General features: G+C 37.6%; 1 long non-coding RNA gene and 1 pseudogene across 1 annotated transcript; one reads left to right on the forward strand and one right to left on the reverse strand.

Annotated features, from left to right (window-relative positions):
• Positions 1–82: 82 nt before the first annotated feature.
• On the reverse strand, positions 83–8,297 carry LOC125830370 (uncharacterized; annotated as a pseudogene).
• A 1,565-nt stretch (positions 8,298–9,862) lies between these two features.
• Positions 9,863–10,214, forward strand: LOC125830501 (uncharacterized). The gene is made up of 2 exons (XR_007443144.1): positions 9,863–9,935; positions 10,095–10,214. It is a non-coding gene; the product is annotated as an uncharacterized LOC125830501 (long non-coding RNA).
• The last annotated feature ends 3,326 nt before the right edge of the window (positions 10,215–13,540 follow it).

Below are 13,540 nucleotides of genomic sequence, written 5' to 3' on the forward strand. Positions count from 1 at the left end.
GAAATTACATCAAATATAAAAGCATCCTTGAATAAATGGACCTTCTCATCTTTCCATAATCGATGAATCATAAGCAATCTATTCTTTAGAGTTCAATAGTGCAAGGAGGTATATTCTTTCCAAATTAGACAAGTGACTACCTCACTGGGAAAGGGGGGATCCACGGGAGCAGCAACAAGAGATTCAGGTGATGCACGTGAGTTACTTTCAACTGATTTTGATGTCGTCTGCATGTTTGGGGTTGATTTTCTGTTTGCATGCACCTTGTTGTCATTATTTGATTCATGTCCTGCATGATGTTGTTCCATCCTTGAAGTTGGATTCTTGCTTTCAGTATTAGAATGCTTCCCCTTGGAGGATAACAGATCAGTTTGAGGGCTTATACCATGCGGAGGTTCTTTACTCTTTTGGCGTACAGTGCTGTCTAGGTCAGCTGAAATCCAGTATCCATATAAACTATTTATAACTAACACACAGGACGATGCCCCACCCCTTTTCCCTCTCATCATGCTAACTCAGATTACTCACCCTGTAATGTTTCAATTATGGACAAGGAGTTTGAGAAGCTATATGTCTGCACAACAAAATAAAGGAACAAAGAAAGAATGTAAAATCAACTCTCTTTGTTCTAAAAACTATCCAGAGTAAGAAAACTGTAAAGCTGATAATGTTTTCAACCTGTGAATCCACATTGAGGAAGTCCCATACTTCGATGGAGTTGGAAACAGTTGGGAGCAGCAGAAGTTTCTGAGGAAAGCAGAAACAGTAACCAAAAAAATACAAAGACAACATTAGAGAAATGAAATAAAAGCAAAATAGTAAAGGTATTTTATTGATTTCAGGAATATGAAAGACAATTCTTGGCAGATATGAAAGTCCAAGTACTATTAAAGAACTAAGACCAAGATTAAGTGCTATGATAAAACCACTGTTATCGAAGGCGAAAAGCGCAAAAAAGCTCTAAGGTCCGTGGGGGCTTGAAGCGCAAATAAAGCGTGGGCTTTAATGAATAAAGGCACAAAGGGAGAAAAAAAATACAAATATATAAGTTTAGTCCAAGACTAATAATTATAAACATGAATGACAAATATATGACCAATGAAATCAAAAAATTTTTATTATAAAGTGAAATATCAATTGTTTAGTGTCAATTCTTCATAAGAGGCTCATTGGCAAGGCAAAGTTTGTCTTAGAATCTTGATGACGACATTGAAGCGCACATAAAGCGAGGCGAAGCGCTCAACACGTTTTGAGCCTTGCTTCAGGGCTTAAGCGCGCCTTTGATAACACTGGATAAAACGCAAAGTATAGCAATATTTAAAAGGAGTGAAAGAGTAACATTTAAACATTATTTAGATATCATAGTAAATGTGTTTAACATGATGTCACTATGATCTGGAAGAAAGTAATACTGATTGCTAAAGGAAGGGACTGTCACATGCCGTCTATTAAAGTATCACCTTCAAATATATGACAAGTGATTTGCACCATTCTCGAATGACAGGAACATCCAGACTTGAAGAGAGGAAATGCTTGGGAGGTAAATGAAGATTGTACTCCGGAAACTCCTAAGACGCCAGTGTAGCTCCTCAAAATGTTGAAACCTGCAACCAGCAGCCTAAATTTTAATTTGATGCAAGAGATTCTAGAGATGACAATCTCTACAAAAGAGTGATCATCACACCGCCTAACAGTAGAAAGTTCAAATCACTCTACCTTCTTTTGATAGACCAACTATTATTGTTCATGTCTGTAACAGATATGGAATAAACAGCAAAAGTTTTGGAGCCACTTCTTACGATATTAGCACTCAGGACCTGCAACAGAGAAAAAGCTTATTCAGTAGACGTCCAAGATCATCCGAGTTAATCCTTAAGTCGGTAACATGGACAAAAGGATGACAATCAAATTCATACCTCACTTCTTAATTTCAAAAAAGAATCAGCAATTATAGAACCTGTTGTAGAATAAGGACCCATACTATGAATTTACGAAAAGCTTCTTGACGAGACATATGATGATGCGTTAGTGTCACTAGAAATTCTACTGAATATTTCTGTCTCAGAGTCATCACTTAGACCATCCGGTTTCACATTTTCTTTGGAATTTAATATATCTTGTCCACCCCCCTGTAAGAAGCTGGCTCTTTGTGTCTCTTGCCACAAGTGTTCCGTTTGGTTGCTTAATCTAGACCTTTTCCGTCCAGACAGTACTCTATTTAAGTGTTTAGAGCGGATATGTGTTTTACTAGCTTTTCCTTTTCTTCTCTTATGGCGTTCATTATTTTCAAGTGGATGATGAATGTGATTGACATTCCTTATATTTTTCCCATCCCACACTTGAGTTCCAGGAGAGTCAAAACCAGTCACACTGCTGGGTTCTTCATCTTCAGTAGTGTAAGAACTAGTGCTCTCTGATTCAACCTCATCTGAGCTATGTTCATTTTCCTCTTGATACGAGTAATCTGGAGGATAAATTGGTCTTTTCAAATCACCTTGCGAGGGAGCATTGTCCGTCACATAATGATTATCTCCAACCTTGTTTTCTCTCTCACTCTCTTTCTGTTTAGCTTCCTTTGACTGTCCCGGCGATTTTGGTGCACTTACCAATGAACTCTTCTTGAGTTTATCAGATGCTAAATTGGCCTCTTCTTTCCGTTTATAGTTTCTGCCTTTTGCCCATATATTGTCTAAATTTTCAGGGGCCAGGGCTTCAGACTTTCTACGAGAAAGCAAATCTAGCCTTTCACTCCACTCTCCTCCAGAGTGGTGTCTCTGAATACCTCTTCTGTCATCTGCATCGGCTTGTGATGGCAAAGAACTCCAAGAACGAGTAGACCGAGCATCAAGTGAAAGCAAAGGGTCCAACAACAAATCTGTTCCATTCATACTGTTCATGGCATGCTCCTCATTGTTATTAGGTTGGTCATTTTTTAGTTGTACAAGCTCTACGCCCTTGGCAGAAGGATCTAAAACCCGAGAAAAATGATCTGCTGATATTTTACCAGATCCAACCGGCCTAGACTGTGGTTCTGTTTCTCCTGCTGTATTCCCTTTATCACCCTTCTTTACAGAAACAACTAGAGACTCAATCCTCTCGTTAATGAACCTGACAAAAGTTATTGAACAAATTAAGAGCAGAAACAAAATTTGACTACAACAAGCAAGATCTAGGAAGCTGTTACCTTGGATTAGCTATATTTAATACTGGTCGCATTACAACACAAGCAAGAAGATCCCTGACAATGTTGTGGAATAAAGAGCACTGCGCATCCTCTGTCTGAAAAGTGTATGAAATGACACCATCCATAAGATGCTGGAGTACCTGAAGATCAAGAAGACTAGTATAAGATAAATAAAACATCCTAACCAAAAGGACTTCTAGAAATCAATTGATTATCAGTTGTTAAGAGATAATAAAAATGAAACTACTTTGTGCTCAGCCTCCGGAGAAAACAAAGCAGGATGTAATTTGTTGTCTGCAGCCAACACCAGTTTAAGCTCCACATCTAGCTCTTCAATTGTCAAGGAACTTGGCCGTTTCTTCTAAATATTTATTTTGCTTGCACGAAACAGCTCCAAGTGAGTGCGTATTAGATTGATAATATCTCTGCATGTGTTCAGTTGAATGAATTCTTTAAGATAAAAAGTTAATGTAGAGAGGAAATCTTCAGCAACATCCAGGAACTAAAATTTTAAACCTTGTGATAAGATCTATAAGATTAATAGTTCTCATGCGACATAAAATTTCCCCTAGTACACCATTCATGATCTGCACAAGTTCCTCAGGACCCTGTGTAGCAGAAGTTATGCGGGAGTACCAGAGATCTGTGACCCACTCAGAAACAATATGCCTGGTGAAGTGATCTATTGCTTCTTCGACAGCAGGTGAATTTACTTTCTTCCTCCAGGTGGACTACTCATTAACTGTGTTAGAAAATTAAGATTTGTCTAGAAACTCCTAGGTTAGAGATATTTTGCATTAGATATGTTAAAAAAGTAAGAATTGTCTAGAAACTCCTAGGTTGGAGATATTTTGTAGTAGATATGTTAGTCTTGATTTAAAATGAGTGGTAGATAGTGAGCCACATAGGTACATAGTTTGGTGTGAGATATTTTGCTTATTATGTGGTTGTAATTCTCACACTTTATCTATAAATACACCATATGTAATGAAACATCTAGTGAAAAAAATTGAACTCAAGAAAATTAAGCCTTCTTCTTCACTTTCAGATTTTCTGTAGCAATTTACAGCTGCTATTTCCTACTGTTTACACCTTGTAGATCTGAAGTTCTTCTTCCTTTTCGTTGTAACAAACTGTTCTTGGAATATCAATATTTTTCCTCTGAAAAGTGCTGTTTGATATGGATGACTTACTTTTATATGTTACAGCTTTCATCCGCGCATCAAAATCAAGAGACAGATAACGAAGGGAAACAATTAAGAGTGCGGCTGCAGGCAAGTCGACAAAAACTGAGGAGCTCGTCACTGAGAAGCAAAACAAGGGGAAAATGACAATTTAAGTTTATAAGGCCTGTCGTCATAGTATGTTCTAAAGAATGGTCAACTGTAAGTTTAATTCAGCTATTGGACCCAACAGATTGCAAACATTCAGCCTTCATCACACTGCAGTTTTAAAAAAGAAACAAGACAGTATCTCTCAAAGATGCATGTAGCTTACAGACAGATAAATTTGTCATGACAGGCATACAGAAGTGTAGGTTCTTAAACTTAGCTCCTACATAAGCAGCTACAATACAAGAAACTTTATTCTGGGAAACACTAGAAGCGGTGAGGTACAGCAATTGCATCAACAATTGTTCCGCTACATCAATGAAGCAGTTTACAGCATCATACTCAACCCCAAGACAGATGACCGTCACAACTACAGAAATGCTCGAACATTATTAAAAAATGATTTCTCTGAACACAAAGAAGAAGGATCAAATCCTTCAATAAACTTTGGTAAAGTTATGGCAACAGATTGTTTGCTGCTTTGAGCACAAATTTTATTTCAAGAAAAGATACTAAGATAAAAAGACATTTATATAGAATTAAATCGAGGAAAAATGCACAAACATGGTATAAAAACATATCTTCATGCCTATTGCTTGACCAGCAGGGGTGGAACTAGAATATGGCTTACAGGGTACAGCCAGACCCAGTAGCTTTGGTCCAAACCCTGTATTTGTCTTAAAAACTTCATTGATTATGCACAAATTATTAATTTAGAGCTCAATATCTCAAAAGAACTAGAATCCTGAACCCATATGCTTCAAATCCTAGCTCTGCCTTTGTTGACCAAACATGCATGTCTTCACGATTGTATTAAGTTGTTAGTCAGCGGTCATAAATCAAAGGAGGACACTTTCACTTGCGCTTTACCTCTATTAGTTCCTCCAAGTTGAAGCTTCTCAACTTGGATATATGACATATTAAGTAGTCAGAAAAGTTGCAAAGAAATATTCCCTGCGAGTCAGACAACATTTGGCTTCTTTTACTGCCTTGCACTCATAAATATTTTTGGTTGTATTCTTTCTTCAGATTGGCCTCTATGCCTTCCTGCATCAAATCTATTAGTTGGATCATTGTGGACCTTGAAATGGTATCCAATAGAGTAAATTGTAAGAGAACTGTGAATCCTATGCATCATGCCGATCGCCACAAAAATAATTATCCATAACTGCTTCCTGCCTTTAGGAACTTTTACTTGATAGTTTTATGTTTTCGTCTTCTTTTATTCACCTAACTTTGTGGATTTTTCTCTAGCCAGCCTGGTAAAAATGGGACTTCTTGTAGTCTGGAAATAATTTCTCATAGTCTTGAGGTCTTTTATGGATACTTTCCTCTCACAAGAATCATTCTCAGATGGCAAGTTGAAACAATACGAAGTGAAAAGAGAACTTTTTTGTCTCGGCCTCATTATTAACTGATTATTTCCTATATTTCTTAATTTGCAATAATCCACTGTCCTGGAGTTTAAAGCTTTGATTGGTTGCTTTGCTGATATCCAAAGTTTTTCGGTCTCTCCTATGAGCTTTAAAGAATTGGAAAGGAATTCAAGAAAGAATTCAGTAAAGCAGCACAAAAGGAAAAAGAAGAACAGCAGCTAACAAGCTAGCTGTATGTTGATTACAATCAACAGGAGGATCCCAACAGCAAGCTGTAAATTGATTACAATCAACGGGAAGACCTCTTATCTCATCAATCAAAGGAAGGTATTAAAAATAATTGATACCATCACAAATCAAGGAGAATTCAAAAGTAAGCTATCAAGAACCCATCAATAAAGAAGAAATCACGACACAGACCAAGATGCAGATCTCATTTGGAGTCCCTAAATCTCGCTTGGAGAGAATCGCTCCACAAAGCTGATCAACGGATTAATTGATTGAAAGTCAATAAAGACCTTATTCTTGGAAACAGGACCCTCCTTCCTTCTGCAAGGATCAAATCTCTTGGGTTGTCATCTCTTCTAAAAAAAACCTTCAAGCTAATCATCCACCTCTATAAGAAGGTCACTGAAGAAAGAAGAAGATATACAATACATCTGAACCATCTCACAAGCTCTATTCTACTTTTAGCAAGCATTGTTTTCTGAGTGGTGTATTAAAAAAGAGGAGAGAAAAATATTGTTGATAAAGCTTTGTATCAAAAGATTGAAAAAGGAGAAAAAAGAATTGAGTGTAGACTTAGGAGCTATACTCGACAAGCACTGTATAAGTTCAAAATACTCAAAAGCTAGAAGAGAACACCCTTGCAACTCGATGAAGGGGACTGGACTAAGATCCATTATGAATCTCAACCAATATAAAAACATATGGTGTTTCATTCTCAAAAAAATATATATGGTGTTAAATTTCCTTTCAGCACTTTATTGTTTGGATTAACTGGTTGTTGCTTTTCGGTTAAATAGTTGACTACTAGAAACAGGAAGTCGACTAATACAACTAAAAACTCACCCACCCTCCAACCCATCTTTGCACTTTCAATTAGTATCAGAGCAAGGTCTCACGTCTATTTGTTTTCAGCCAATGAGAAAAGATTATGTCTCAACAAATTACCATCAGCGCACTATTCCAAGAGGGAACTTCACAAACTAGACCCACATACTTCAATGGGAATCATTTGTCACGCCAGAAGGTAAGGATGGAGACCTTCATCAAGTCATATGATGTTAAGGTATGGCATAGTATTTAAAAAGCTTGTCCAAAATGTATTAAACAGTTTTTCTACTCGTGATTCGTGAGGTTGAGATTCTGAAATCTAAAGTTGAATCCTCACATAGAAACTATGTTTGCAATTCGTCTGATGGCTTGCTACATTTCGTGATCTGATGGTATACAAATCCTGTTAAGAATGGTCTTAGCCATGCCGATTAGAAGAATCCAACAACCTGATCTTTTTTTTCTGATTGGTAGTACCCAACCACCTGTTGAAAATAACAATCAATTAATTGACCTATTTTCCTTGTTTCTATTCAGATCTATTTGATTCCTTACCCTAAATGGAAATATCTAGCATCCCAGACCTCAGATCATTGTGTAAACGAATACAATTTAAGTACAAATTTGCACAACTTTACCTTAGTATAAGATCGTTTCAACAATTTACCAAACTCCATACATTTTATTAGTAATTATTATCTTCTCAATCTCTGTTTTCACAATAGAGTGGAAGTATGTGACGGCAAAAGCACTAGATCATAACGTAAGCATCAATAGTATCTATGCATGGTTTAGCGCAAATCAAGAACAAAAGGAACAGTATCTTCTGCAACAAGAACAACAACATACCCAATGTAATCCCACAAGTGGGTTCTAGGGAGGGTAGAGTGTACCTACCTTTGGATTTAGAGAGGTTGTTTTCGATAGACCCTCGACTCAAGAAAAATCAGATAAAAAGAGAAATAATAGAAGTGAAGAAATCATGAAAATACTATAGAAAGCATGAAAAAACATTCTGAAAACAAAAAACCAGTGACTACAACGAAATAGTGCGATAATCGAAGTGCAAGAGACAGTACATAGTAACAGAACTTAGAGGACAAGAAACTACAAGAGAAATGCTCGGACTACTACTATGGAAGGATTAGTGAGACAACGCTCTACAACCTACTATCCTTCTATCCTAATTCGTATCCTCCATAACCTTTTATCTAAGATCATGTCCTTACTAAGCTGCAACTGCACTATGTCCTGTCTAATCACCTCTCTACTATACTTCTTCGGCTTACCTCTAGCTAAACTGAAACCATCTACAGCTAACCTCTCACACCTCCGCAATTGGGCATCCATGCATCTTCTCTTCACATGTTTGAACCATCTCAGTCTCACTTCCGCATCTTGTCTTTTATCGAGGTCACTCCTACTTTGTTTTGGATATCTTCATTTCTAATCCAATCTCTCCTAGTATGCCCACACATCCACCATAGCTTCCTCATTTTTACAATTTTCATCTTCTAAACATGAGAGTTCTTGCTTGACCAAGACTCTACCCCATACAATATAGTTGGTCGAACCACTACACTGTAGAACTTGCCTTTAAGTTTTGGTAACACTACTTATTACACAATACTACAAATGCAAGCCTCCATTTCATCCACCCTGCATTAGTATGATGTGTCACATCATTGTCAATCTCCTCATTTCCTTGGATACAGAGACCAAAACACTTGAAACTTTGGATGGCATGTGCATCAAGCCTCGCTTGCATGCCAGCCTCAGGTTATAGAAGGGAGTAACATACGAGATATGAATCTTTTTCCAACTACTTCATTTTATTTTTTTGCACAAGAATCCTTCCAGTGAAGAGAGAACTCTTGAATTTCTTTCTATCAACATGCATGGGATCCCTAGTACTTTCCTCAACATGTAGGATGTTTCGGTAGAAATCATATTTATCTAAATCAACAATCAGCACACGTTAATACACGAGCAGAAAGTTAATCACATTTTGAATGAATAAACTTGTGTGATCAGAAGAGTCAGAATCAGGATTTGAAACTTATGGGTTAGGGATTTTAGTCCTTTTGAGTTATTGAGTTCAAAATTAATAATTTTTGACATATTAAATGATTTTTTTTAAAGAAAAATACAGGATTTGAATTACAACTATTGGATTCTGGCGAACCTGCTTCCAACACTCTCATTTCGACCCTGACAAAGGTAATCACATGTGGTCAGAAATCAAACCCTATTGTTTACTGGTTGCACCCCTCTGTCAAAGTGTTCTTACAAGGTAATATTTGTTGACTAATTCTTCAAAAATAGTTAGTTTGCAGAAATCAGTCTGTGGGTCTATTTTCTAGGATTAGTGGGTTTATGTTTTACTTAGTCAATGAAATTATATTCTTATTGTAGTGGACCATGTTTACCACTTTTCCATGTTTTCCATTATTTGTGTGTTGCTTTATTTTAGCTTTAGTAGTTAATTGTAAGCCTATAAAAGGGCAATAGGAGTTTTGGTTTTGAAGCAAGAAAGTTTTGCAGTAAAAGAAACCTTCTGTCTCTCAAACTCTTTCATTTATTTTTGCCTTTTTCATCCAACAAATTTGGTATCAGCGCCAGTTTTAAGAGTAACGAGAGATAAAAATTTTGCCCTAGAAATACCAAACCAGACAAACAATGGCAACAAACTCTAACAGTAACTCCCAACATCTTCCAATTTTCAAAGGGATGAATTATCATTTTTGGAGTCTTAAGATGAAGACTCTCTTCAAGTCTCAAGAGTTGTGGGACTTGGTGGAGAGTGGATTTGCAGATTCGGATGAAGGCCACGCACAACGGCTACGGGAGAATCGCAAAAAAGACTCGAAGGCGCTGTTCCTGATTCAACAAGCCTTTCATGATGATATCTTTCCGCGAATTTCAGCAGCAGAGACTTCTCACGAAGCTTGGGAAATTCTGCAACAGGAGTATATGGGAGATAAGAAGGTAATTGCTGTAAAATTACAAACTTTGCGTCGTGATTTTGAAACTTTACTTATGAAAAGTAATGAATCTGTTCAAGATTATATGTCTAGAGTTTCTTCCATTGTTAATCTCATGAAGTCTTAAGGGGAGAATATTAGTGATGAAATTGTTGTGGCAAAGGTGTTTAGATCTTTAACAAAAAAATTTGAGCATGTGGTTGCTGCTATTGAAGAATCCAAGGATTTATCTGATTATTCATTTGATGAATTAATGGGTTCTTTATTAGCTCATGAAGATAGGATAAATAGGTCTCATGAGAAAATTGAAGAAAAAGCATTCCAGGTGAAAGAGGAGTCATCTGGCAGAGGTAGAGGAAGAGGCAGATTTCGTGGCCAAGGTCGAGGCCGCGGTAGAGGCAGAAGTCAATTCAATGACACTCGACATCCCAAGAGTGACTTTCAGTGCCAGTATTGCAAGAAGTCTGGTCATACTGAAACATATTGTTGGACTAAGCAAAAGGACGAGCAGAATCAAGCAAATTTCTCTGAGAACACAGAGAATGAAAGTAAGCTCTTCATGGCTCATTCTCCAATCACTAACAATAGGCTGCAACATTAAGGCTCTTCACACAGACCGTGGTGGTGAATTTTTATCTAATGATTTTACTTTGTTTTGTGAAGAGAATGGAATTCGCAGGGAGCTTACAACACCGTACTCGCCACAACAAAATGGAGTCGCCGAGCGGAAGAATCGTACTGTGGTTGAGATGGCCAGAAGCTTACTTAATGCAAGGGGACTTCCTGTTCATTTTTGGGGAGAAGCAGTGGTTGCAGCTGTGTACCTCTTAAACATCTCTCCAACAAAAGTTGTTTTGAATCGAACTCCATATGAAGCATGGACGGGACGGAAACCACAAGTAAGCCACTTGAAAGTTTTTGGTTGTATAGCTTATGCTTTGGTTAATTTACGTTCTAAGCTAGATGAAAAATCAGAGAAATGCATTTTCATTGGTTATAGTCCTCAATCCAAAGCATATAGACTGTATAATCCTACTAGTGGCAAAGTGATTATTAGCAGGAATGTTGTATTTAATGAAGAATCAGCCTGGGAGTGGAACGACAAGGAAGAAGATTCAGTCATCCATATTCCAGCTCACGCAGAAGTAGGGCATACAGGGATACTTGAAACAACAAGTTCTGATCTTTCCTCACCTGGTAGCAGCAATACTGACCATACTGCTCATGGAAGTGGCAACAATTCTACTCCATCAAGCTCTCGTTCTCCACCTTCGGCGTCATCCAGCGAGACGCCACCAACAAAGTTCCGGTCACTGCAAGATGTTTATGCATCTTGTAGCTTTGCCCTGTTAGCTGCTGAACCAACATGTTATGAAGAAGCTGCAAAGCAACCAGAGTGGCAGGATGCGATGATTGAAGAGATTCAGGCTATCGAGAAAAATCAGACCTGGGAGTTAGTTGATTTGCCGGAAGGGAAGAATGTTATCGGGCTAAAATGGATTTTCAAAACAAAGTACAATGCTGATGGAAGTGTCAAAAGGCATAAAGCTCGACTTGTTGCAAAAGGATACTCTCAACAACAAGGCATCGACTTTGATGAGACGTTCTCACCAGTAGCTCGCTTTGAAACGGTTAGAACTACTCTAGCCTTGGCTGCTCAACTTGGTTGGCATGTGTACCAATTTGATGTTAAGTCTGCTTTCCTAAATGGCGACTTACAAGAAGAAGTTTATGTTTGTCAACCTAAAGGCTTCATCTTGAAGGAAAGAGCAAAGTATACAGATTGAAGAAGGCATTGTACGGTTTAAAGCAAGCACCACGGGCATGGTATAGCAAAATTGACTCTTTTTTTCAAGAGCAGCAGTTCAGAAAAAGTGACAATGAACCTACACTTTATGTGAAGAAGCAAGGTAATAGTGACTTTCTGGTTGTTTGTCTTTATGTCGATGATATTATATATATGGGCTCTTGTGAATCTATTGTTTCTGAATTTAAGAGTTGCATGATGAGTAAATTTGAGATGTCCGACTTGGGTATGCTGCATTATTTTCTTGGGCTTGAGGTGAGACAAGATTCGGATGGAATTTTTATTTCACAAAGGAAATATGCAACTGAACTTTTAAAGAGGTTCAACCTGCTGAATTGTAATCCATCTCCCACACCTATGAATACGAATGAGAAGTTGGTACTCGATGATGGTACAGGTGCAGCAAATGCTTCTTATTATAGAAGCTTGGTTGGTGGTCTAAACTACTTATCGCACACAAGGCCCGATATAGCATTTTCTGTCAGTTTGATTTCAAGGTTTATGCATAGTCCTTCAAAGCAACACCTAGGTGCAGCCAAGAGGATCTTGCGATATGTTGTTGGCACAACAAGTCACGGAATTTGGTACTCAAAAGTATCAGGTTTCAGATTAATTGGCTTTACTGATAGTGATTGGGCAGGTAGCTTGGATGATCGCAGGAGCACATCTGGGAACATTTTTAGTCTTGGCTCTGGAGCAGTCTCATGGAGTTCAAAAAAACAAGATACAGTAGCTTTGTCATCTTCGGAAGCAGAATACATGGCTGCAACTTCAGCATGTTGTCAAGCTGTTTGGTTAAGGAAATTGTTAGTAGATCTTCAACAACAGCAGATTGGTCCAACGGAAATATGGTGTAACAACAAGGCAACAATTGCTATGACAAAAAATCATGTTTTTCACAGTAGAACGAAGCACATCAACACTCACTATCACTTTATTCACGATCTAGTCGCTGGTGGAATAATCTCACTGGAATTTTGTGGCACAAATACACAGACTGCTGATGTTCTTACGAAGTCGCTGCCCCGCAACAAGCATGACTTCTTCAGATGACAAATGGGAGTTTGTGATTTTGAAGAAAGGGGGAGTGTTGACTAATTCTTCAAAAATAGTTAGTTTGCAGAAATCAGTCTGTGGGTCTATTTTCTAGGATTAGTGGGTTTATGTTTTACTTAGTCAATGAAATTATATTCTTATTGTAGTGGACCATGTTTACCACTTTTCCATGTTTTCCATTATTTGTGTGTTGCTTTATTTTAGCTTTAGTAGTTAATTGTAAGCCTATAAAAGGGCAATAGGAGTTTTGGTTTTGAAGCAAGAAAGTTTTGCAGTAAAAGAAGCCTTCTGTCTCTCAAACTCTTTCATTTATTTTTGCCTTTTTCATCCAACAATATTTTAACGCCCGAATTCACACAAGGTAGCAAATTCAAAGTCCAGCAGATCGAGCCGATACAGTCAACACACTTGAGCAGCAGTTCTTTTCTTTTCTCCTTCTTTGGTTTACCAAGTTTATAACATCTACATTTAGTAACTCATTCCTCCTAATCAGTTAGCTACTTTACAAAGGCTTCTAGGAAGTTCTCCATTAAAGTGACCCTACATTGTCATTTCATAGTTAGCTTCAGCAGTCACACTCTGATCATTGGGCTTTTCGAGTCACATGAGCTCAATGTGAATTCGTAAATTTTGCCATGCATTACAAAAGACAGGATTAAATCCATCACACACCAATTTCTTTTTGCAAATAAAATCAAAATCTGTTATAAAAACTCCAGAAGAACACTAGTGATACTAAACTTAAG

Source organism: Solanum verrucosum, unplaced genomic scaffold (assembly GCF_900185275.1).
Source record: "Solanum verrucosum unplaced genomic scaffold, falcon-dt-bn FXZP01000228.1, whole genome shotgun sequence".
NCBI classification, from domain to species: Eukaryota; Viridiplantae; Streptophyta; class Magnoliopsida; order Solanales; family Solanaceae; genus Solanum; species Solanum verrucosum.